The sequence below is a fragment of the Tachypleus tridentatus genome, chromosome 3, assembly GCF_004210375.1.
Source record: "Tachypleus tridentatus isolate NWPU-2018 chromosome 3, ASM421037v1, whole genome shotgun sequence".
Taxonomy (NCBI): Eukaryota; Metazoa; Arthropoda; class Merostomata; order Xiphosura; family Limulidae; genus Tachypleus; species Tachypleus tridentatus.
The window spans coordinates 20,893,015-20,920,711 of record NC_134827.1 but is presented as its reverse complement, the minus strand read 5'-3'; the positions used below and the strand labels follow the sequence as shown (position 1 = coordinate 20,920,711).

The following is a 27,697-nucleotide window of genomic DNA, read 5'->3' as shown; positions in this document are numbered from 1 at the left end:
GGAGAACCATAAACACTGACTTAAATGGCATGTGACATCTGATAAGTAGAACCAAAACAGAAAAAGCAGTTATTTGTGTTTAAACGTTATACGACATTTTCAGAAAGCGACAACAGAAAAAGGAAGAGAATTGTGTAAGCATGTTATATACAAAAATCTTAATCATATGAAATTCAGTTTATTTCTGTTGATGCGAGCAAGAGTGTCAGTATTTTTTGCAGTGAATTTCTTTGATAAAGATGTCTTATCTAAAATAAAAGATATAAACTTTGAACTTTTAACATTTTCGTAGCTTAATAATAAACAAGCCAAGTAACCCTAATATATAGAGTACACATTTTTATCTTGTTCAGTTCAAAATTTCTTTTTTATCAGTGAGTTTCTGTTTTTGTCTCAAATATAGTTCAATTATGTTAGGAAGTTTTACCGAAAATTACAGATTTAAGGAATAGGTGTGTTTTATTTTTAATGTAGAATAACATACCATCATGAGATTAATAGTTTTATCACATCCGCTTAGATTAATAGCTACGTCACATCCTGTAACATCACACTCATTGCTTCCTCCATCTCGTTATAGCTCAAGAACGCACTACTAAAAACTTTCTTGTATGCGATTCAGTCAACAGGTAGGTGTACCGAGAGAGAAAGGTAGGATCACTTTTTGTGATCAGTATATCAATATAGATCTGTACCTGTTACATCTTGGAGTGACTTGTGAAATCTTTCGTCATCATGGCGCAGGATAATCCAGCTTTCGAGCTTCAGGTAATATTACAAAGTTTTATTTATTTATATGTGGCAAATCACTAACTTTAAACGACTACACAATACTCTTATATGACGTAGTAAACGTGTTAACCAATACAATAACAGAAACCACCAGAGCTTTGTGCAGAATTATCATCTCACAGAATGACACCGAATTGTAGTTTCTTGGAGAAATAAATATCCAAAATCGCTAATAAGTCAACATGTTTTAATCTCGATTAATTAGGCTGTGTATTTAATATCTAGAACTTAAATTAGTCATTAATTTGGGCATTTCTAATGAAAATCATTATTCTGTATGAAAATACACATTAATCTGAGTGATTTAATTTATGGGAAGTATTGTTAGAATAAAACTTTAATCAACAGGTAAGGAAGTAACGCCACAGTTTTAAGATTTTATGGTGATCGCAAAGAGGTTAAAATGTATGGAAAAATATGTACGTTTCACAAAGACCGGTATAAAATCCGTTATCGTAATAATAATAATATTATAGTTTTTCAAATTACAATTTAACGTAGAAAAATTGTACTAGTCTTCCCTTAAATTTTCAGAGCAATTGTGGAAAAACGGCCTAACTGACTGTCCTCGATAATATTATTTGGAAGAAGGAAAGATGTTTCTCACTAAACACTATGATTGATATATTTTTAAATAGTTTTAAGATATTCTGAAATGCAAATATACGTATATATATGTATGTGTGTAAGAAGAGAGCTTGCCTAACTTTCTCTATATCCTCATTCTAAGTTTAAATTTTATATGTATATTTATAAATTCTGAATTTGAATGCATTTTTGTTGACGCATGTTCTAATGATATTTAAATGTGTCGACATAGGTAATAACAAGTAATGTAAGAAAGTATCCTCAAAAATATGAACACTTAGGGTGATCATACTCATTACCACAAAATAAAATAATATATATTTTCTAGTAGGTATGAGGTTTGTGAATTAACAAATTGGACAAAATAAGTCGAAGTGGTAATGGCGTTCTGCTTTTAATATGTGGGTCGTGGATTCGAATCCCCGTCCCACGAAACACGTTCAACCTTTTAGCCATAGGGGGCGTTATAAAATGACGGTCAATCCAATTATTTACTGGTAAAAATTTAGCAGTGAGTGGTGAATACTAGCTGCCTTCTCTCTCTTATTTCACTACTAAATTAAGGACAGCTATCGTAGATAACGCTCTTGTAACTTTGCGTAAAATTAAAAAGAAACCACATTAACAAATCTGTGAAATAGGTGTCTTGTGTTTAAAACAGTAGAACATGCGATGCATTGCAATATGGTATTATTAGATAACTGTGAGGATTCAGGGAGATCATGTTTGCTTTTCTGGTGATAATTTTATTTTCAGGTTTCAATTTATCCTTCTCAGCTTATCCACTTTCTTACATTACTTGTTATTAGCTACTTCAACACGTTTTGAAATCATTAGAACGTGTGTCAACAAAAATACATTAAAATTCAGAATTTATAAATAAAAACATGTAAAATTTAAACTAAGAATGAAACAAACGGCTGTGAATTTATAAGTTTCTTTCAATATTTAATATTCATATGTTTATATATGTGTCTGTACACATTTCATGAAAGAAACGGCTGTGAATTTATAGGTTTGTTTTAATATTTAATATTAACATGTTTATATGCATATATGTTTATATATGTGTCTGCACACGTAGAATGAAACAAACGGCTGTGAATTTATAGGTTTGTTTTAATATTTAATATTAACATGTTTATATGCATATATGTTTATATATGTGTGTGTGCACGTAGAATGAAACAAAGGGCTGTGAATTTGTAGGTTTGTTTTAATATTTAATATTAATATGTTTATATATGTATATATGTTTATGTATGTGTCTGTATGTGTAGAAAGAAACCAGTGACTCAGGAAATGAAACCCAGACAAAAGCTGATGAAATACAGGTAAGAATCAGTTAGTCGAAGAAAGACACATCATAACTGACCAGTTATATTTATTTTTAGTTTAGTTGATAAACATTTTATGCGCAAGAAAAATAAACAAGAAAAAAATGTAAAAAATAAAATAACAGTTCATAAAGGAATCCATCAATTTTCCAAGTTCATTCCGAAACGTGACATCATTAGATTAAGAGCTGAATAAGAAGAAAAACACCAAATAAACCTTGAAAAGCTTTTTATTAAGTAAACGTAATACGTGTACATCTTATAATACTTAAATCATTTGATTGTCTACTATTTGTCCACTTATTATCTTGCAACATATAGGCATCTATTGCGGAGGTCACAGACGAAGATAGAGTCAGAGGTGACATCTTATACACTGTAGAGGAAGCTCCTCGTTGGTACCTTTGTATCCTACTTGGGATTCAGGTAAGAACGTGGAGATAAATGTCATTTTTTTCCATTATATATTATTATGTATGTCATAATCTCAATTAAAAGCATACGATGTTTCAGAATAAAACAAGTTGATTAAGACATTTTTAAGTGACATTAAAACTGTGTTTTACTTTGAGCCTCAAACTGCAATGTTTAATTTTACAGACCAGGAATGTAATTACCCAAAAGTTAGCTAATTTAGTGACAAGTCAGACATCTTAGACTAAACTGCGTGTTTTTCTCTTCTTAGCCCCAAATTTTTTTATTATGAAGAAAAACATATATTAGAAGCATCAGTGTTACACATTGTTAATATAAATGTCACTCATTGATAATGTTGATGGTTAAATACCTTCGCAAAAAAATACATTTTTAATATTCAGTAAAGATAAGTTGGAGTTCCTTACTCATAAATCTTTGTAACGTTTGTTTATAATTTTAATTTCACTTTATCGAAAAGTTATTTCTTAAACATTTTCTCTTGCTCAGATTATATTTTATGTAAAGTCAATTGATTGAAATATGAATAAATGAAAGGATTTATTGTTTAAAAATGACAGCAATACCTGACAATGTTCGGGTCGACTGTTGCATATCCTTACATAGTCACACCAAAGCTTTGCATCCAAGAGTCCGATCCAGCTCGAGGCTACATAACATCAACAATATTTTTTGTGTCAGGTTTAGGGACACTAATCCAGTCAACATTCGGTACAAGGTAAGATTTCATAACATCTATCTAACTTGAATTGTCTAAGAAACGGGTAACATTTGGAATGTAATAAAACTGTGACATTCTGTAGATGTCTTTAACCACAAGAAACAAGTGAAAGCCATGTTACACACCTACAGTAACGTACAGAATCGTGACGATACATGATGTAACCATTTTTGTTTTGTTTCACTTATCTACTACTTACGTAACACCAAAACTAGTGATACCTCGATTTCATGGTTGTTTTGTAATGAACAATAATCCTTTGGAATAGTTAGTGAAGTTTTAGAATATGTGTTTGTATATGCAATCCTCGAAAACCTCAGGTAACTAAATAATCACTTATTTAATAGGTTGATTTCCTAAACACTTATAATGAAATTTATATTTAACCTTGAAACCCTAATTCATTTTACAATTTCATATCGTTTTTATACAAACGAAAAAGATTTCCCCCTTCATGATCAAGCACATTCTGTGATATGAAGTATGCATTTATAACTTAACATGTTTTCAAACATTTCATTTCCTAACTCGCTTCGTCAAGCAAGCTATAACCTGATTCTTTGTTTGCAATTAAGTACAAAGCTACATAATGGACTATCTGTGCTCTGCTTACCACGGTTATCGAAATTCCGTTTCTACCGGTGTGAGTCCGCGGACATTCCATTGTGTCACTGGGGGGCATGACCTGATTCATCAATGAATTTGAATATAAACTTTATGATATTTTTGCAGGAGTCTCTTTTCAAAGTATACTAATACAATTCTCATAATTTCATCATTGTTGAGTTTAATGCATAAAGACTTGTTATTATAATTTTTATTTTTGTATATCTCTGTATGTTATTGTTTCAACGTTTTTGTGAGTATCTACGCTATGAGCTTTACTTTTCTCTAACGCACTACGTGGCTGGGATTCGAACCTGCAACCCAAAGAATATGTGTCCAATTAAATGTGACGATCTGTTGAAAAAAAATAATGTAAACCTGTGCTAGTGCATTACACCACATGGAGTTGTACTAATTAACACGATAATTCACCATTTCATACGTGTATTAATTAATATAATTTTCACCAGATTTTATACATGTGGTAGCTGGAGACCTTGACGTGTTACGTTACTGTTGGTGTTTTGCGAACTGGTTTGTGCCTTCTTCAGAACAGTAAGCATGAGTCGTACAGTCATAGTCCACAGTAGCATACACAAGGAGAATATTGTTACATGCATTCTTCTCAAGTGTCTGATGGAGCTGCTTAAGATCTTACCATTGTGTTATTTTTGGAATATAGCTTCTGTTCATGTACAGTTTAAAACGAATGTTCCGTGCTTGATGGCATAAGAAGACAAAGAGGTCAGTGTCGTCCCAGACCAACACTGTATTACGATGATTAACCAACCTGACGACAGTTTGGATAATTGAGATATCCGCATTTGATCTGGCACATAGCTCTTCGCAACCATCTTTTTGGTAATGTTCAATAAGAACTTGTGTTTCCTTAATTGCACGCCATGTTTCTTGTGAAATACAATGTTGGTCTTAGATCACTAGTATATCTGCTTGTTTGAGCTCCATCCAGTTTCATAAGTTAAAACCATCATCAAGTTCGTAGACAACACTGCCAGGCAGGCTATTTTACACTTCAGGCATACCTTTTTACATAGTTCTGGCCAGTGGAAGTGTGTTGGCTTCTGTGAATAGTACTGGAATAGAAGCTACAGGCCGATTACCGAACACTCAGTATCAACAGATACAGCTAATTCCTTATGTATGGTAATAAATTGATCATTCTTCCTAAGAACATAGTCCAGTACATTTTGGCGACCAGCATTTCATTCAGGATATTTTTTCGCACTGACAGTTCGATCCACATTCATATCGTCATCGATAATATCAATACTGTGAGGTATGATAATTTGAGAAGATGGCGATATTGAAGCTGGAAAGAAGATAGTCTTCATTGTGTTGTGAATGTGTCGTTTCTAATGTTCTCTTGTGTTTTCTTATGTTGATCGCCAGTGCAGAAGTTCACTAGATTAAAATATTGAATGACAGTGGTTTACTTCTGTGTAAACTGGAATTTACAGTAGCCAAATATTCCTCTAACTATCATCTATCCCTCGTCCTCTGGTTATTTCGCCATTTGTCTGTAGGGTTCTCACCAAAATCTGTCCTATAAGAAGATGTATAAATAGGCGAGCATGGTATTAATTTTAGCTTCTTACCACATGGAGACAGTGTGTACTTCAAGATACTTAGTAGATAACTGTGTTACAAATAAACATGTATGGATTTTGTGTAAAGGTAGGACAACATCTCCTGCGAAACATACAAGTACAGTCTGCATTCAAAGTACCTTCTGCTGATCCAGGAAAATTATGCGTGATGCCTACTGTATCAAGATATGAAGATATAGCTGTGCAGTGTAGAAATCTGTCAATTATACCTTTAAAGCCTGTATTGTAAATTATATTCTTCGAAAAGCATCTGATGATTATGCAATGAATACTGGCGTACTGTCAAATATCAGATCATTGTACTAACTGGCTGCCTTTCTAATATAAGTATCAATGACTTCTCTGTCACAAGAGTCATGTCTGACGACATATTTCTGACTCTCTGTTGATGGGTCATCGCTACTGCAATTTAGCATTTCTTATTTCACCAGTAAGTGATGATAATACTGTTCTCATCATTTTCATCATCTGCATAAATCAGTTCCTGGCTGAGCTGTTCTGCAGCAGAACAGGCTACTGGGATGTGACTGACAGTGGTATGATTAGTTATGTGTCAGCTAACACATGTGTGTATGGCTGTTGGCAAGAGCTCACACATTGCACTGTCATCAGCCTTACCAATTAGTTTGTTTTTTGTTTTTTGCATTTCGCACAAAACTACTCGAGGGCTATCTGTGCTAGCCGTTCCTAATTTAGCAATGTAAGACTAGAGGGAAGGCAGCTGAAAAGGTGATTGTATGGAAGGTTTTACAGTAACTTACAGTTTGGCTTTTCTTGTTTGGAATATGACACTAAACTACACAAGGGTTAGCTACGTTTTCTGTCACTAATTTAGCAGTGAGAAACTAGAGGAAAGGCAGCTAGTCATCACCAACACCAGCCAACTCCTGGTCAACTCTTTTTCCAAAATATAGAGAAATTTATCATCTCTTTATGATAGCTAAAAAATTGATCATAAACACTTACAGTAAAACACGACAATATTTTGTGCAACGGTGATACTACTTCAAGTTTTATTCTGTAATATATATTTCAGGATCGTACTTATATCAATTATTATTACTTCGATTTGTTGTTACACGATTAAATTATACAGCGCAATTACGGACAAAGCTACTTTTATAATTAGATATGAATAACTGACTTTATATTGTTTTTTTATGTAGACTTCCAATAATTCAAGGCTCGTCCTCTGCCTTTCTGGCTCCGATATTTGCTATTTTGAGTTTACCTCAGTGGAAGTGTCCTAGTGAAGAAGAAATGTTGTCGGCAACAGAAGAAGAGCTACAAGAAATCTGGCAAATCCGAATGAGAGAGGTGAGAAATTATTCAAACATAGTTTATTAAAATAATCAATATTCTATTTAAACATATGGTATTAATATGAAGGTAACTGCAGCTTCCCTGTCAAAAAGTGTAAGGTTATGAATGACACTATAAAAATAGTTATATCCATCTTATTCACCTGCGTTTCTCCTTTTCATTTATTCTATACCATTGATTTAAGGTATGTTTGTTTGTAGTGGAGCACAAAGCTACACAATGGGCGATAGGCGCTCCGCTCACCACATGCATCGAAACGTGGTTTCTAGCATTATAACTACGCAAACATACCTCTGTGCTACAAGAGTACAATTGACTTAAGAAAACCAAACAATAAAATATACAGATTTTAAGAACGAAAGGTAATTCTTTAAAGGACTTAGCCTGTGCTATGTTGTTATACATTTTTATAGGAATGATATACCTACGATCGAGTGTATCAAGTATTCTTAGTTTTTATTTCTAATACGTGTCTTACATAAAAATACATGTATTTAAATTAATATAATTTTTTATCTGGAGCATTACTATTTACAATTAAGCATGAGATAATCCATTCCACTGAAAGTAAACGTAATATTAAATTATTCTGATTTTATCGCACCAAGGCAATTATCATGAACATGTATAAATACAACTGGTTCCACAACGATTTGTACTTTTGTATTATTTTAATAAAAAATATTATAAATTAACTACTGTAGCAGTTTTCTTTAAAATAAAACATATACGTATGTGAACCTATTAATTTTGATATACAATAACTATGATCTATACTTACAAAAATAAACTTTAAGTGGGCACATAACAGACTTATTATATATAATTTCTCTCTATGTTGTTTATGATGTAGCTCCTGATATATTTCACTAGATACAAGGCGCTATCATTGTGGCATCCATCTTTGAAATTGTTATTGGACTCACAGGTATTATTGGAGTATTGCTTCAGTGGTTAACACCTTTAGTTATCGTTCCTACCGTATCGTTAATAGGACTTTCTCTCTTCGAAGAAGCAGCTTCTACAGCTAGTAAAAACTGGGGAATAGCAATTATGTAAGTCTTGTTCTATCATGAAGGCTCGGCATGGCCAAGCGTGATAAGGCGTGCAACTCGTAATTTGAGGGTCGCAAATTCGCATCCCCGTCGCGTCAAACATGCTCGCACTTTCAGCCGTGGAAACGTTATAAAGTGAGGTCAATCCCACTATTTGTAGGTAAAAGAGTAGCCCAAAGGTTGGCGGTGGGTGGCGATGACTAGCTGCCCTCCCTCTAGTCTTACACTGTTAAATTAGGGACGGCTAGCACGGATAGCCCTCGAGTAGCTTTGTGCAAAATTCAAAACAAACAAAAACAAACACACATCTGTCATGAACTTATTCATTGTGTTTTGTTAGTATTATACAGAAACGTGTATGATTCAACTAAATCTTTAGCTGAAGAAATAAGAACCCTTCATGAGGTCGCTCACATACGATAGCTGAAAAATAAATAGTTCTACCATAGAACCAGCCCACACTTCATCTTGACGAACAGTATGAATTATCCGTTTCTGTGTAGCATCCAAAGGAAAACGTTTTCTTATAGTCCATGTAACTAGATGAAAAGCTGTAACACATCTCTGAACCTCAAAATATATCTAACAATTTTTGATGCCATGAAGAATTTACTGTATTGGTTAGTCCTCGTAGAGCCCCTAATTTTTATTATGGGAAGATGACAAGCGGAATAAAATAAGATAGTTTGACATTAACAGTGGTTATCATTATGTGAAAAATGAATTGTTATGAATTATTTTCGTCTGTTTGTTTTTTTTGAATTTCGCACAAAGCTACTCGAGGGCTCTCTGTGCTAGCCGTTTCTAATTTAGAAATGTAAGACTAGAGGGAAAGCAGCCAGTCATCACCTCCCACCGCCAACTCTTGGGCTACTCTTTTACCAACGAATACTAGATTGACTGCACTTTATAACGCCCCCACGGCTGGGAGGGGAGCATGTTTGGCGAGACGGGGATGTGAACCCGCGTCCCTCTGATTACGAGTCGCACGTCTTAACGCGCTTGGCCATGCCGGGCCTAGTTTTCGTCAATCAATTTTAAAGAACATCTTGAAAGTAAATACGATATTCCAGAAATGTTTTCAGTTTAGAAATAAAAAAAATATATTTTAGGATCAAACTGTCATCCGATTTAGATATTTGCAGCTTTTAAATCTGTGTTTCGAAAAGAAAACACTTTCAAAATAAAGTGAAATAGTAATAAGCTGCAATAGTCTCAAGTTATTTATAGATAAGTCTGTTCTCGGATTGGTCGAGGTCATGTGGGATGTTCTTTACAGCAGCGTATAATAAACCAGTGCAAACCAAATTCTGGTAGCTTTTAAAAACGCTACAGACACTTAAACCAAGAATGACATAAAAGCCTTTAAATAATGTGTTATTCCAACAATAAACTAGAAACCTTAACCATCATGAAGCTGAAACCAAAACTGAATGCATATTATTCAGTAATTGAAAGGTTTCTACATTGTTCCGAAGAGGTTATAAAAGCTCTTAAATAAATGTAAAGAAATCTGCCAACCATAAACTCAGCCTAAATATTTGTTCTCGGAGTTAGGCTTAGTATTGATTCTTTCTCAATAAATTTATGCATATCTTCACTTATGTACAAAATACACATTTATCGTATTTCATTTCGGTGATTTTATTTTCTGTTTTTAATCCTTTTAATGAACTATGTGCTTGCAAAATATAAAATATTTTCTTTCTCTTACTTGATTTGTAGCCATTTCTAACACCATAATATTTACATTTTTTGTTATTTTAGTTGCAATATTTATTTATTTTGTCTTAAAACAACACTGGTAGTGTGTGCCAGGATGTATCAGGTACCGAGTAAGCTTGATTTCAGTGACAAAGATGAAGACGGTTGATAAAACATAAAACATTTTATTTTAGAAGGTTTGAACGTTTCCTAATAACTGTTCATCTTCAGGGAAATTTGAAAACCGTGTTGCATAAATGATCATAACTGAAATGACAACATAATAATACATTTATTAGTTTATTTAGTTATAAAGAAAACCGGTAAATGGACGGATAAAACAATATATATATATATTGTACAAAAGCTGAGTTAAATGTGTGAAAATTTTGAACAATTTTAGATCTAAATGTAAATTGTTTATGATCGTGTGAACTTTCTTTAATATAGAGATCATGGTCTAAAGATCTTGTGGTGGAGACATGTATAACGTTGAATGAAATATTGTGACTTGTGGTTTCAGAATGTCGATGAATGGATGGATGTCTGGGTTTGAATAGTAGATGGTAGATTTATTTATATGCAAAAACGGCTCGTTTGGGTTGAGAAAATATTTTACATAGAAGAGCGAACAACGTTCGTTTTGCCAATGTACGTGACCTTACTGCAGTTCATGCTTAATTTGAGTGTAAACATTTTTTATTAAGGAAGAGAATTGTTTTGTTTTTTAATTGATAGGGATTCCAAACCCAAAATAGTAAAGGAGAGAATGAAGGAAAATGTATATTGCCTGGTGGTTGAAATTTGTTTTATAGGAAATTGCTTGTAATCTTCGTTTGTAAACCAGTCGGATAGCAATTACTTAACATGTGCTATTTAGAAGATTAATTTATTTGTATAAAATAAAATAATTAGAACAAAGATTAACGATTCTGTTTAACCAGAATACGTTTTAAGAAGTTCAGAATGAAATTATTGACGTTGGTGTAGAAGGCAGTAAAAGTTCTTTCATGATAAATATTGGTATAAATACGTTTACTTTCTTTGGTAATACTGATGCAGAGGGAAAGTAAAGAATTATTTTCTTCAAGATCGAATGTCAATGTGATATGGAGATGTTGGAAATTAGGGTAAGAAAGAAACTTGGAAACGTGGCTTGATTGTTAAAACAAAAAGAAAGTGTTATCAGTATGGTGTTTGTAAATAACAGGTTTAAGTCCACGCGGGCAGTTTTCTAATCACTTACGTTCATGATAATTCATGGTTATTTTCAGACCCTGGAGGGATCCCATGGCGATTCAATCAACCCGGTCATAAATTACGTCATAAAATAGTAATTGGTTTAACTTTCTGCAGGAACAGGAAGTTCCAGGAATTGTTTAATGGTGAAATCAAGATACTGTTCAGTGTCTGTAAGAAAGAGAAGGTCTACGATTAAATTTTAAGTTTCATTAAGGTGAGAGGTTTTAGGACAGAAACAATAAAAGTAGACAAGTTATAAATGCTAAAATAAGTGGCTTTAAAGTTCAGGAACCCTAGGATTTATACAGGTATCTAAACAGGTTTAAACAGAGCTAAAATATCACAAAAACTGAAATCTAACAGCCGCTCAAAATCTCATTAGAAATCAGTCTGTGAATCTGCTATGGTCTAAATAATGGAGAAATATTGCTGTTACATATAATCTAAACAAAGCTAGACTTCTTGAGGTCTACATCTAACTGGAGTGATTTAAAATCATTAGGCCTTGAATAAAGGTGAAAGAAAACTCGGTACCTTACACGCCTCTCCTGCAGAAACGATGGTTGTCTAGCCTTGGATGTAACGAATGAAGTGGCAAACGTCCTTACGTCGAAAAACATATTTAAAGACCAATAAGAATGATTATAGGTCCGCCTGCAATAAAAGTAAGGAAGTGATTTGTTTACTTGAGTGACTTTCTTCGTCCAAACTAAACTTAAGGTGAACAGAAATCTGGACGAAAATTATACTTGATAAGAAGTAGCAATCTTATAGTACTGTCCTGTACCACCATCACTAGAAGATGTGAGATTCCCCCCGGAAGAAACATACTTTTATGGGAAGATATAGGGAAAGTAGGTTGAACATGAGGCATGCTTGTTAATAAATACTCATGATTTAGGCCTTAAACCAGAGAAAACTTGGAGAATTATATTAGCCAAAGATAAGTTTTACCTTCGTTATTAGTGATATAGACTGATAAGGAACAGGTTGAAACAAGTAACTTTGGTTATTTGATGATCAGTGCTATAGCAGTAAATATTTAGATACCAATTCTTGTTTTGTTCTTGTTGAATTTCCAGAACAATTTTCCTTCTTGTGCTGTTCTCACAGTATCTCCGAGATATTAATATTCCTGGATGTAGCTACAGTAAAGAAACAGGATGGAAGATCAAACAGTTCCCATTTTTTTAAGCTTTTTCCAGTAGGTATACATTTTGATCAAGGTTCACGTATATTTAATTTTTCTATTAACGTGCACTAATACTTCAATTATAAACTTTATTAGCGAAATAAATATAATCTCCAAATTAATGTCACTGAAACTTAAAACTTTTTGTCGTGAGATCTGATGACATCATGAATATTAAAATACGGTTTGGGTTTTATGAAGATATATTCTCGTTCAGTCTTGGGATGTTATAATTGGAACCACAACAACTGTATTACAAAACATGCAGTACAAAAAAGAGATTATGCATATTTGTATTTTTTGTGGGAAATAAATATCACATCAGTATTTGGAATTACATATTATTTAACTTTATCATTATATACGGACTAGCACGGCAAAGTGCTGGGGGAACTTGACTCAGGATTTGAGGGTGGCGGGTTTGATACCCCGGTCTTCTAATCATTATCGCCATTTCAGTTTTGAAAGCGTTATAATGTCAAAATCAATCCCATTATTCTCTGGTAATAAAGTTTTCCAAGAGTTGGCTGTGGGTGGTGATGACTAGTTACCTTCTTTCTAGTCTTTCATTGCTAAATTAGGGACAAACAGTGATGTGTTGTTTGGCGTGAAGTTCGAAACAAACCAAATCAATTGTTATATTATACATATATTTAACATTATATACACATTTATACCAAAGTTTTCGTTACTGATTAACTGAGAATGAATGTCTACCTCATTCTACAATTTACTTATTTGCTTTTAAACATGTCCACTTTGTTAATAAGTGAGCATTATTTTTATACTTATATAGAAATATAATTTTGCTCACCATATTTTACAATTAATGATTTACTTCAACCAATTTTAACAAAAATGCATAATGCTTAGAGCATTCTTTGTAATGCCGAGGAAAATATAGCTCCAAGATTTCTTCCAGGTTTTGCTTACCATAATTACAGCGTGGGTATTTTGTGCCATACTAACTGTTGCAGGTGCCCTAGGACCAACCAACGCAGCCAGAACTGATCTTAATGTACAGACTATGTACTCCAGTCCCTGGTTCAGGTTCCCTTATCCAGGTAATCAGTTACAGAAACAGAGTTTTTATCGTTCTATATATAGCAGATTAAGTTTCTCTTTCCCAGTTAGTAGCTTACAAAATTATCTCCTGATCGGTGTTCTCTAATAAGAACAAATTTATCTGTTATAGAGAATAGAATTTCATTATGAATTTTACAAAACAACTTAAAACCGTTATAAACTCATACTGTCTTGAATTATAAGTTAAACTAATTATACGCGAAAATGTGAAAGATGTGGAAATGTTTTATGTTTTATTACACATGTATTTTCTTAAACTTGTTGATGTGTATTTTAAAATGTTACATTTGAGAAAAGGGAACAGGAATTTTCTATACCAATTGACTCAAGTTAACGAACACAAAAAAAACTCATGTAAACTACGGTATATGTTTGAAGACGTCTGCAACTATTTCATAAAATGAATAAAATGTTATGAAATAAAGAAAAATATCAATGAATGCCATAGGAAAAACCAGATTATCTTTGTGCCTTTTTGTAAAATATCATTTTCGTTTTCCAGGACAATGGGGTTTACCAACAGTCAGTATTGGTGCAGTTTTTGGAATATTTGCAGGAATATTAGCGTCGATAGTAGAATCAGTGGGAGATTACTACGCATGCGCGCGACTAGCCTGTGCACCTCATCCTCCAACAAGCGCCATAAATCGTGGAATTTTTGCGGAAGGAATTTCCTGTATCCTCTCTGGAATTTGGGGATCTGGAGGCGGACTAACTTCATATAGTGAAAATATTGGAGCAATCGGAGTAACAAAAGTATATCGAAGTTTCGTCTTGTAAAATAGTTTAGATTCACCTTTATTGGTATATTGTTCTCCTTTGTGAAATGAATGAAATATTACCTAAACCGATACTTATTTACTTTTATAATGATTTTAAATACTATGGTTGATTCCTTGGACATACTATGTTAATCTGAGACACACACCCATATACAACATATATATACAACTCAAAAAAATTAAAGAACAAGTTCATATTTCAGTATATTTTTTCATAAACTAAATTTATGTATGAAAAACATATTCGCTCGTCTACAAGTGTAATTTTTAAGCTAGCGAGTGAAGTTTGAAGCAACTCAAACGAAACTCACCTCATTCAAGGAAAATACAACTCAAGGTAACCTATACAAGGCTGTTGGGTGAAACTATGCATTCCTCATTAATTCTCAAAACAAACACCAACACGGATCATTTGCGGCTCGTTTTGTCAGTGTGTACCTTCATCTTGTGTACCAAAGCAGTCAGGTACCACCTAACAGAGAACGAGATGACCGGATCTGTCCAGATGCTGGAGGATGGCCAGATCGAAAGTGGGGTGGTACAGCGCGTCGATGTGTCACCAAGCTTTATCAATCGACTTTGGATAAGCTTCCAGGAGAAAAACTCTTATGGCAGGAGACCAGGTCAATGCCGTTATGGCTTCAAAACAGGCAGTGAGGACCGCTATATCGTGACTACCGCTCTGCGGGACAGGTTAGCTACGGCGCGGTCACTGCGAAATGACCTTCAGCATTCCGCTGTAATCCGTGTATCGACGCAAACAGTTCGCAATTGTCTGCACGAAGGAAGCCTTAGAGCCAGACGGCCTGCAAGAGGCATTATTCTGACATCTTTGCATCGTGCAGCCAGCTTGTAGTTTGCTCATCAGCACTTGGACTAGGAACTAGGTCAACGGGCCAGTGTGCTGTAGAAAGACGAGAGCAGTTTCACTGTTTCTCGTGATGATGAACGTGTGAGAGTATGGAGACGCTGAGAACAGCGATTTTTTGCCTGTACCATTGTGCAAGTCGACACTTATGGAGGAGGTTCTGTAATGGTTTGGGCAAGAATATGCTTGTGTGGCCGCACGGTCTTCCCCATACTCGACACGAATGCTCTGAACGCACGATGATATAAAGACAATATCCTGGAACCTATTGTGAGGCCTTCTGCCGATGCTGTCAGCAATGAGTTCATTCTCATGCATGTTATGGCGCGTGCCTACGTCGCCAGAGAGTGTGTGAACTTCCTTATCGAGGAAGAAATAGAGAATTTTGAGTGGCCCGGCATATCTCCAAATTTAAATCCGATTGAACATTGTTGGGATATGTTGTCGAGGCATGTTAGTGAACCCCAGTATCCTCCTTAGAATGTACAGGAATTCCAACAAGCCCTAAGATAACATCGATAGACTCATTCGAAGTGTGCCAAATCGGTGTCAGGAAGTGTGTCACAGTCCGTGGAGGACACACTAGATATTGAATGTTTCAAACATTTCTTGAATAAACGCATTCAAACTGTTTAAAGTATTGTTTCATATGGGACATCAGTTTTGATGATGTTGGTAATTTTTTTTTAAATTATTCCTTCATGTTTTACCGTTCATCATACATTAAAGAATGGATTCAGATGGAACTGAAATGAGGCAAATTATCTAAAAATAAAAAAAAAATATATAAAATCTGCAACTGAGATAAATTATATAAAAAAGCACTTGTTCCTTTAATTTTTGAGCAATTTACTTTAGTATAATCGTTAATACTTTAAAAATTTGTATTCCAGGTCACATTTGTAATTTTCTTACTTTTTTCTAACAATCAGGTGGCTAGTCGACGGATTATTCAGTGTGGGGCTATTATCATGATGTTTCTTGCTGTTTTGGGGAAGTTTGGAGCCTTCTTCAACACTATTCCTGAGCCCATTATTGGAGGAATCTTCTGTGTTATGTTTGCAATTGTAACAGGAGTTGGACTGTCTAATGTCCAATTTATCGACTTGCAGTCATCCAGAAATATTCTTATTCTTGGATTATCTTTATTTATGGGGATAACCATACCAAAATGGTTTAAGGGTCACCCAAATACTGTTGATGTAGGTACGTACTATTTATTAATGTGATCGAAGTTTTATGAAAGAAACGTGCATTGTTTGTTTGGTTTGTTTTTAAGCTCAAAGGTATGCCCGCCAGGGGTACTGAAATTCGATACCCCTTGTATTTTGTGCTTGAAGTCAGGAAACTTGTAGAATTTAACTCATAATTTTTATACCAATAAACCATCTTTTAAATAATACAGGTGGTTCAGAGCGCCACAAGTTCAACACGTAGTACGTAATACGCTAAAGAAATTAACAGTGATTTATCCAACAAAATGAGGAAGAAGACATTTAGTCGAAGTCCAAAGGGGATTTTGAAATGTAAACAACAACGCTGTTGGTAAGAGGGAAAAATACTTCAAGAAAGAAACTTTACATGAAAACTGTTTTATTTTATGCCATTAAAAAGTTCTTAATAAATTATTTATTTATGTCATAACGTAATTTTAAATAAAAAGGTTTTCCAACAAACTGAGAATAACAGAAAAATAACTGTTATAAAAAGAGAATTGAACAAAACAGTTCACATTTCCCGAATACGATGTTTCTTATTTGGATATTTCTCAGAAGCACAGAACTTGAATAACATTCTTTTAGAAAAGAACGTAGTGTGGTTAACGCTGGTGTGTCGACTTAAAAATCGGAAGGTCCAAGATTCTAGTTACAATATGCAGAAGAACACATTCAGCAAGATAGTGGAGTGATAACTGTGACAGTCAAGTCTTAATATTCGGCTAAGAGTAGCCGCACAGGCGGTGAATGCTGTCAACTGTTCCTCCTCTTACTTATAAGAAATTTCAAATTAGAAAATGAATGTGGTCGAACCTTATGGTTCTCTAATTTGGTCATTTAGTTCATGTGTCTCATAATATGTCATTGAAGTGAAAATACCAATACTCACATTAGGAAAATCTAAATCTTTCTCTTACTCCATACACACACCAAAGTTTTAAATTGTTAAAACAAAGTGTTATTAAAAATAGAAATGTTTTGTAGTTAAAATAGTATCCAGCATCTCATTTCTTCATGTAAGACATATGTTCCAGAAGACAAGTATTCATTCAGTAGAGAAATTGTTTGTGCCTTCGCGTAGAGCTCTGGAGTAATCTCCAGACGTAACATAATTATTAGAAATATATATATATATATATATATTCAAGTGGGTCTATATAAGAAATTTATTAAATTTAAGAGAAATACGTATAATTTGTAAACGTCATCATAGTCACTGCCAAGACAAATGAACCAGTTTTAAGGTTAACCTTACAAAAATGTTCATATTTTAAGGTTTTCTGATTATTCGAGAACATTTTGTAAATTCTTCTTTAAATAACAACAGCCAAATAAAGCTGAATGTATCTTGACATATTATTATAAAAGTCAACTACAAATTTTTTGACTTGGCATACCAGTTTAATGTACTTAGAAGACATAGGAAGTAGCGAGAATGATATTGAGTTTGACATCTCAACGCGGACCCCAGAATTTTGCTCCAGCTGGAGCACTAAGTATTTACTTTGTGTTTACTGGCAGTGTGATTTATGGTTCACTAGTTATAAGACAAACACACACATAGACTTTGATTAGTAACGATTTGATCCTCGATTTCCAGAGTATTTGATATTTATCTTGTTTTTATCTATCGCTCGTTTTTATTTTTATTATATGTTTTTTGATAAATCACATGTTTGTAACATCTTTTTTTTTTCATCTGATGAACTACAGTCATGCTTTAAAGTGATGTAACGAACCAAACTATAAAACAAACGTTTATAACTTACAATCTTGTAGTACGCACTATGTTCGATGCTACCCATAAATAAAAACAAAAAACATGCGCAAAAAGAAATACAAATTTATTTCGTTTAGGGAATGACGCAGCAAATCAACTCATCACAGTTCTCTTGAACACCAGTATGTTTATTGGTGGACTCATTGCGTTTGTTTTAGACAATTCCATACCAGGTAAGAAAACATTCCTTTGACAGTTTGTGAATAAACCGAACAAATTTCAACCTTGCAAGTAATTCCTTTAAAATATTAGTTCAGGTGTTTTTAAGTTACAAATATTCAACTATTCCGAAGTAGATAGGTGATATATTATAATTTTATTGTCTGATTAGTTTGCGAAAACCTTGCAATGTGAAATAATTTTTCAGAATATCCATCCACTTATTTACTTTTTATTATTTAACTTGATAACTTTGCTTTCTTGAAAATGAAATCAGGTTACAATGCCACAATGTTAAGTTTATTACAACTACTTGCATACAATATTTCCTCTCATCTGCCTATCCTCCTCATGATTCACAAGTCTCAATTACCCCCAGTTATTTCTGTAACTACCTCAGTGGTATTCGAACATATGTATCAAAGTTGGTATCCTGCTATCTTGTAAATTTAGACATGAAGACAGTTTCAAACATGGCGCCCCAAAATCCCAAGAAGGAACAGGAAGACATAATGTGATACCCATATCTGTCTCAACGACCCTAGAGCCCAACTCTTAGATCCTCATCATGTTTCGGTGATCTTCAGCTGGTGTTTTAGTTCCTCTTTTCAGAGGCTATATCACAGAGATAACGAACTCTCTTCTGATCTCTCCTTCCAAGTTTCACCTTGTTAACTCGAAAACTGTGTGAAAAACTAAATTAACATTGGACAGACAAAAATACTAGATATTTATAAACACAAACAACTAAAGAGAAATTTGAGGAATGAGATAAAAATTTCTAGGCTCCCCGAAAAAGTAGTTTATGTAAAATTGGTTGAGCTAGTTTAACTGTTTTGTAAACATCCTAATTTACCAAATAGTATTATTTAAGTAGTTTAGAAATATTTAATACTGTTTAACTATTAAATACAGTATTTCTAGTAGTTTAATAGCATCAGATTTATATTTGTAAATATTCATATTAGAAAGCACATATTTGTAATACAGAGAAATAACAGAAGACTATGTTTGCGAAATACGTCAAATAGCGAACTGCAACCTGCCAAACCTAAACGTTAACTAGTTTAATCTAGGGCTGTCACCTATTAGCAAAGATAAAAACTTTCTTCAAACGTGATTTTAAATTATGTATTCCTTTAATAAATTTTAAATTATTTACCAAAATTTGTTTCTCACAAAATAACAATTTTCTATTTTTAATCTGGGTTTCCTAGGTGGCCTGAGGCTAGGAATTTTTTTTCAATTTTCTCCCCTTCCCGTCTTGAGAGAACTAAATTTTGCACAATTAATAAGTTTAAATATGTTTGAAACTTTCTCTGTTATCTGTAGCTCTAAATACCTTTTTAATATTACAATAATAACGACAAATATTAATATAAATACGAACATTCTCATCTTCCCTTTATAAAGGATAAATAAGGTATAGAAAATCATAGAATTCGGTATTATTAATTATTTATAAACAAATGACACAAATACACAGGTAGACTCTTACACAGTGGAAAACTATAGCATATTTAAATTTAAGAAAACATCAACTAAAAGACTGATTGTTAGTAAGACTAAATGACAGGAATGCTGAATGCAGGTATCCTGAATTAATTGTCCAGAATAAGAATGAAACCCTTACTGGTAGAAAACAATGTGAACATCATAAGATGATCACTGAAATAAAACCCAGTGTGCGATAAGTTATGTCTAATTCCTTCTTTAATTTCACATAAGACAAATGAGAAACATTCCTTATAAAAGTCTGCATAATGTATTCACTCATTTGTATTTTTTAACATATTGTTCTGTATTGGTAGTTCTTCGGAAATGATAATTTTACTTAATATATCTTTCATCGCTTCTTTTGTTCCTTGAAAACGTCAATCAAAACCTGGTTGTAAGATCTTTATGAAACCTATTGACTCTTGCTTTATAAAATGTTGACCTTACGTTACGTCAAAATAAAACTTAAAACTCTCAAAAGCTCAGCATACGTTGTGCTCATAACATCTTTACCTATTAATTTTAATTTGTCAAGGAAAAGTTAGCCTAACCTCTATCATATGAGAGATTGATAATAGTCCATATCTTCTCTTTAATATAATATACAATGTTACGCATTCGCCACACCTAAAGAATTAAAGAGAGTGGATACTATATATGTGTGTAATAACTGGCAGCTTGTTTTTAACGGTCGTTTTAACATACTGATAGGTGATGGAATTGGAACAATCGATAAATGAGGAACATGTTAAAATTAATGTACTATAATAATAAATACGGAATTATTGATAAACGATCTGAACACTTTGCAAATTAAGTAAAATAATAATAGAACATTTAAATTATGATCAAAAATAATATATTATAATATGAATGTATTGATTTCAGGGACAGACGAAGAAAGAGGACTTATCAAATGGAGAGAGCAAGGTGTTCAACATAATACGAATGAAGACGATCAGTTGACACTGTCGTCACCTTCAACCTATGACCTCCCATTTGGCATGAATGTAATTAAAAGATACAACATTTTTAAGTACATTCCCATCAGTCCAACATATGACCAGAATATTTTTCTTCGTAAAGTGAGACCATTATTTAAGAGATTTAAAAGTCAAAATAATAATAATGATAACATTGATTCAGAAAAGTAAAGATACGGTCGTATTTAGTTTATTTACAACAGTTAACATATAAGTCAGTATAAACGTATAATTAGTTGGCTAACATAAGACTTAATTATTTTAATACATTTTATATCAGAATGTTCACCCTTGTCACTAGAAAATATTCATAAACTTTAATATTATAATCATGTTTATTCTAAAGCAGATCTGAATATAATCAGTGTTCGAGGTCATTGTACAACCAGCAGCGTAATAGATTTTGTCCCCTAATGTCCAGTTTAGGTATGTAATTACTTAAAACAAACAATACTTGACAAGATGTGTTGAAACCTTCGGCTGTTATAACTTGTACGAAAAATCGTTCTTGGACTACGACTGAAAATATTAAAGTTTAGAATTGTTAAGTATGTTACTTAATGATGTATTTAATAAAGACTTGAGATTCTCTCAATATCTTACATAATCTAAATTTGTTATTCATAGAAAGAACTGCGAAACAAAACGTTATAATTACCAAACAAGTGAAATATCTTCTTCTATATAAAGACTACACTCATTACACTTTGTTACTACTACATTTGTATTGTAAGTTTCCTTATAAGTATATTGATGCTCTATATCCATCATATAGCTACGTATATAGCAACAAGTATTTGATTCGAATATTTAATTGTAAAGGAACAAATTAAAAATAACTCTTGTACATCAGTTAGCTGATTCTTCAAAATGTTTGATTTGTTTTTTTATATTTATTGTCTACAAGTCATACAAAATAAAACCAAAATTCACATAAGAAAAAATGTAAGATTGAGAGTATTTAAAATTATGTGATATATACCTAGTTTTATAGCCAATAAAACCTTTAGAAGGTTTAATTAACTGTCACCAGTTCCACAACATCTGTAACAAAATCTAATTAATGATTTTCTGCTTCAAAGACAAACTTTATACCTATTAGGATTCCTTAACAATGTAGTCGTTGTTAGTATAATTTCGAAATAAAACTGGCTTTTAAACTCTAACAACTGGTTGAAAGTTTTTGGTTTAATAGTTGAAAATTGAAACAGTAAGTCCTTCTTTATTCATAATGTCGTTTTCAAACTGAGTGTACTTTTGAATAATGGAATAAGTTTAAACATTAACCGATCCTCGTCATTCAGTGAAACTTATTTCACTTTTAAGTTATATATTGTCTTCATGTTCCATTTATTAATCATCTTTAAATATGAAACAATATTTATTATATAAAGATGTTTTGTATTCAGTTAATGTCTCTGAACTATCGTTTGAAAACATGAAATATTTTGAATATTTGGATTTAAATAAGTAAATGTGTAACTGATGTAAAGTTTCATAAGTGACACAGTCTAAGACGTTAATAAAGTTGAACTAGTAAATGTCTGAAACACAGCTACAAATCTTGTTATTTCTAACTGTATTTGTTTGTAAACATTAAACCTAGACTGACTTGAGAAATCTACCGACTGCACGATTATGTTAATGAAAAGTGTCTTCTACATGGGAAGAATTATGTGGTACTTTTATTAACGGCTTCTAGATTACTTAAATACAATAATTGTTTAAACCTACGAAGTTTTAGTCGCAAAACTACAAGAACAACAAACACCCACCATTATAGAAAATGTTTACAACTTTGTTAGATGTCGTTGCAATAATTGTAATGCTTCTTTACTCGGTATTAGTATTTAGTTTTCAGAACATTATTTAAAACTGACTCACGCACACCACAAATGTACGGCATCCCCAAACCTCATATAAATTGTTCATTACGACCAATAGTGTTCACATATGGATCGTTTAATTACAATCTTGGTAAATACATAGCATGGGCATTATCCAAACATGTAACATCAGCCAGCACATTCATCAAAGACTCTTATAAATTCAAGTCTAATCTAAATCAACTTAATCATAAAACCTTAATGGCCAGTTTCAATGTAATATCCCTCTTTACATAAGTTCCAACCTCTGAAGCCTGCAAGATAGTCTTAGAACTCCATATCCGAAACCCATCTATAGACATTCCCAGCAACCAATTAGCAACCCTAATAGAACTCACCACGATGAAGACAAACTTCATGTTCAACAACAACAACTATATACAAACAAATGGCCTATGCATGGGCAACCCAGTATCACCAGTTCTAGCCAATATTTTTATGACACAAGTTGAAACACAAGCAATTAACCCAGCATTACATCAACCATTATACTGGTACAGATATGTAGATGACACGGTTGCGGGATTCAGATCCACACACTTAATTTTTTCAATCACATTAACTCTATACATTCCAACATTAACTTCACATGTGAACAGGAAGAAAGAAATCAAATATCGTTTCTTAACCTCAAAATTACAAGAACCGACACAGAATTTAAAACAGAAATCCACCAAAAAATCACCCATACTGGTCTATACATTCCTTGGGACTCAGCACATGAAACAAAACAAAAAATCATCACTCCAATAAACCAACTAAACACAGTCATACAACTATGTGCACCAAATAAAATTAACGATGAATTAAACAAAGTAAAACAATACTTCATCAACATCAATAAGTTTCCTCCACAAACCGTAGAAAACATTATACGCACACACCTAGACAGAAAGCAAAATCAACCAACAAAAGTAAATATACCTCACGAATCAAAAAATCACGAAACCATATACTGCTGCATACCATATATTCCCGACAACAGCAGAAAAATAACCAACATTTGGCAAAAACTAGTAACAAAATATGACATTCCAGTTAATACAAAATTTATTCAAAAACCAGGCACAAAATTGAAGTCCATATTATGTAAAACTACACTGACAAACACCACACCAACATTATTTATAAAATACAATGTGATAATTGCCACGACTTATATATTGGAGGAACAAGTAGAAAAATGGAAACCAGATTTAAATAACATAAAAAGTCACTTTCATACGTTTTCAAACACTGAAAGTCAAATAAACACAACATAACCACAGAAAACACTCAAATACTAAATAAAAAAACAAACATAAACAAACGCAAAATTAAAGAAGCCTTACTTATACAACAACTCAAGCCCAAAATAAACTAATACAAAGGAACACCTTTATACCTATATTAAAAATAATATAATAAATAATATAGAATTATATATTTAAACATGTAACACCGCCCTCTACATTTCGACACTCAGTTACACAACCCCTTTCAAACATGTGGTCAGCTTCCGGTCAGTTACCTCTTTCTTTCTTTGTGAACCTGGCGATGACCGAAGAAGGTCGAAACGTTGTTCGCTCCTCCACGTAAAATATTTTATGAACCCAAACGTGCCATATTTACACATATATCATTTAACATTAGTTACACTCATTTTTAGTATCATATATTATACTAAGTTACACTACACATTGGAAAAACCTTGCATGAGTGGATTGCTGGTGTTAAGTTAACCACTTAATAAAAGAACAAATATTAATTCAGAATAATTTATGTTATCAGCTACAAAAAAGATGTGTCCCCACGTTACTACAGCTGTAAGTCTACGGATTTATAGCTCTAAAATAAACGGTTCGATTCCCCTCCGTGGAGTCAACAAATCGCCCAGTGTATCTTTGCTATATAAAAAACAAAACAAAACACATACACGCAGAACTAGTTTTTCTAAACTATATAGAAGTTTTATTTTAGTATTTTTTGTTTCACACGACGTGTAACATGAACGAATCAACAAGTTTCCTACTTGAAATGAATAATTGTGACTATGATAATGACTGAATTAGTTCAGAAATTCAAACATTCAGTACATGAAGATTGATTTTAAAACAATTAGAACAATTTATTAAAATCCTTCTGGCCAGTAATACTTAAAAATTAGATCATTTTGATACATTTAAGTGAAAACTGATCAATGTTATTCGTCATTGAACGCGACGTTACGTTGTGTTCATATTTCATTCGATAAAAGATATTCAAAGCTGAAAATAAATACATCGATAAATGTTTTATGAAAGTAATTGTTTCAGTAAAGTTTACTTTTGGAAACATGAAATATTTGAAAATATTTTACTTCGGTTGAGTGCGTAACTGGTTGATGTAAGATTTTGCTTTTGGGACAACTTTAACCCTTTATAAGTTGAATTTAATTACAATGATAAACACAATTTAAAAGTTGATATATCTTAAATTAGTTTATTATCGTTTGCTCTGAACATTTCATATGAACCGAAAACACAGAATATTTTTCTATCCCATGGCTGGTTGTATTAGTTAAAAGTGTTCTATGTATGATCAGGTATTTTGTGTTTTTGTTGACGTTAAAAGAAAGACGTTCATAAAATATTATTATTTAATACATTAATCGCTTTATAACGAACATTTACAACAGTATATAAACCATCATTATATAATATATTGGATCACCGACACTAGATGTTGCCCAATAGTGACAGTGTTTGTTGTAAAATGTTTGCGTAAAACTACAGTACAGCTTGGTGTACATAGCGGATTATAGTTTAGAAATGTTACTAAAGAAAAAGACAATTGGTCTAACAGCACCAACCGCTAATTTGTTGATTATTTTTATTTCATCAGTTACTGGAATTTAGCCATCACTCTTAAAGCGTACCCAAAACCCCAAAGTGCAAAGCGCGTTTCTTGCGGTAACGAAACATAAACCATGAATCCTCACATTCTAGGAATAAAAATATCACAGATATTTTCAAATCGTAGTTTTCTCACATCAATTGCTTACTAGGTAGTCAAATCAATATGACATCGCCTGCACTTATCACTCTGCTTTTGTGTGCATGTTTCAACAATATTCTTCGCAATCTCTAAATCGGATTATGATTAAATTTGATACAACGGTTAAGTGCTCTTCCAGGACAAATTGTATAACTACTAGTCAATGAAAGTCAAAGTTCCAGGTCACATTGTACGTCAACAATTTAATTTGAAATGTTTCTCATACGTTTTTGTTTGTTTGTTTGTTTGTTTACTTTCGCGCAAAACTACTCCAGGGATATCTGCGCTAGCCATCCCTACTTTAGTAGTGGAAGGCAGCTAGTCGTCACCACCCACCGTCAACTCTTGAACTATTCTTTTACCGACGAATCCTCCCCCATGGCTGAAAGGGCAAGCATGTTTGGTGGGACAGGGATTCGAACCCGCCATAGTCGGATTACGAGTAGAACACCTTAACCCTCATGGCCATTTCGGGCCCATGCACTTTTGATCGAGTTCTTTTACAAATATTGAGCATCCCAGAAACTAATTGGTTAACTTTTGGTAAACGTAGTTCAAAGATCAAGGTCATACACAATAATTGAAAAAAATGTACATTTACCCATCAACGAGTCAAACAGCAAAAAGAAACAGTTTATGTTGACAAACCTGATAAAGTTGTTTCTAACTTGTCGAATTACAATATAAGGAATTGAAAGAAAGTTTTATCACAAAGATTAAAGTTTAAATTTCTGAAAGAAACATCTGAATTCGTGATTAGTTTATTCTTTGCTGATACAACTTTATGTTTTAGAAGTGGTAAAACTTTCAGTAGAAGAAGAAACTCGCATCAATAACATTAACCTCTGATAATTCTAATAGAGATAAAAAGAACAGAGATGCTTTAAAAATTAAATTTAATATCCATAAGGATAATGGTATTTAAATCTCATATTAAGGAAACTACAGATGTCTCAAAGTAAAGGGATTATTTAAATCTTAGTTTGAGGTAAATATTGAAATCTTATAATGGAGGAACTGTGTGTTTTCTTATAGCAAACCCACATCGAAGGGAATCGAAACCATGATTTAAACGTTGTAAATCCGTAAATCTACCACTGTACTAGCGGGGTTATTGGAGGAACTATTGACATTTTACATTGCAAAAACTATTAAAATATTACATTAAAATGACTTGAAATCTCAGACTGAGATGACTATTGAAATTGTAGCTTAAGGAAATTTAATTGAAAGAATTAAATAACTTTCCAGTGACAGTAAAACGTCCTTAGATTTTCTACTGATCCAACTAATACGAAGGAAAATAAATTTATAACATACTTGTACTAAAATGTATTAATTACAAGATTTATAAAGGTATTGAACGAGTAGAATTTCTTGCATTGTTCTATATAGAAAACCTTAAAGTGTAATATTGAATAACTACATTCGACAAGAGAGTGGTGGAGGGTTTCACGTTTTATGGCGAAAAGCAACGAGGCTATCTGCGCCAAACATCAGGTAAAAAGTTAAAAGTAACGTAAAATTATTAAAATTCTAAAAAAACGAATCAAGGTAAAACAAAACAAAGTTTAATTTGTGAATTAAAATTTAAACAGTGAGAAATTCATTTTTTTTATATATATAGTGTACAGCAGTAATAGAGAAATGGGAATGGAAGGATAGTTCGAAAGATTTTGACAAATAGAAGATGATACTTCCTATCAGGAGTATTTGCCTTCTTCAGATGACTCAAAGAAAGGTTACATTTGAGAATAGTAATTAGCAATGGTGATCTGTGGGTACCGCAATGTCATCCAAA

General features: G+C 32.8%; 1 pseudogene across 1 annotated transcript; it reads left to right on the top strand.

Annotated features, from left to right (window-relative positions):
• LOC143246505 (solute carrier family 23 member 2-like) lies at positions 1 to 22,530 on the top strand (annotated as a pseudogene). The gene is made up of 13 exons (XR_013026000.1): positions 1 to 134; positions 581 to 768; positions 2,661 to 2,714; positions 3,039 to 3,143; positions 3,713 to 3,870; positions 7,274 to 7,424; positions 8,304 to 8,485; positions 12,514 to 12,635; positions 13,546 to 13,687; positions 14,212 to 14,465; positions 16,292 to 16,565; positions 18,434 to 18,529; positions 20,901 to 22,530. The product of XR_013026000.1 is annotated as a solute carrier family 23 member 2-like (transcript).
• Positions 22,531 to 27,697: the final 5,167 nt, after the last annotated feature.